Below are 748 nucleotides of genomic sequence, written 5' to 3' on the forward strand. Positions count from 1 at the left end.
ATCTAGGCACCTCTGAATGAGGTGCTACGCATGGCAGGGTGCCTTTAAATAAAACACACAGAGCTGTGCTTAGGAAAGACATTTTACTAATTCTGTCATTTGAAGTCTTTGGGAGTGGGAGAAGATTCCATAGTGAAAGCTTTTGCACAGAGATACATACCATGAATTTCTGATCGATTTATAATAAATATTAGAAGAGAAATCACTCAGGAATTTAGCATAAGATTCTGATTGTAACATAGTGATCATGAGCTCGAACACTTATCCCTGAGTTCTCTATGTGTTAAGGGACGAATTTCTGTGGAATACACATGTGTACACACCATTAACTAGGAAATTACTCTTCTTGGGGTGAAATACATTTGTAACTCCCTGGAATGTATGGTGTTCTGGAGGTGAATATGGCTATACTTCCCTGGGATGAACTCTAGAACACTGGGCTTAGGCCTGGAAGTGACGTGGTCAATAGTTCACAGTTCCTTGTAGATGACCTCTAGAATCATATATCAGACACCACACTTCTGTTCCCTTTAACTCTCTCGAAGTCAGTAAATGTCTCTGGAACCATTGCTTTGTGTGTATTCCATGCATACGTGTACACATAGAAGCCAGGTCAACATTGTATCTTCTTTGGTAACTCTCCACTTTATTTTCCTTTTCTTTTTCTCTTCTCTTTCTTTCTTTCTTTCTTTCTTTCTTTCTTTCTTTCTTTCTTTCTTTCTTTCTTTCTTTCTTTCCCTTCCTTCCT

This window comes from Microtus ochrogaster, chromosome 18 (assembly GCF_000317375.1).
Source record: "Microtus ochrogaster isolate Prairie Vole_2 chromosome 18, MicOch1.0, whole genome shotgun sequence".
Classification (NCBI taxonomy): Eukaryota; Metazoa; Chordata; class Mammalia; order Rodentia; family Cricetidae; genus Microtus; species Microtus ochrogaster.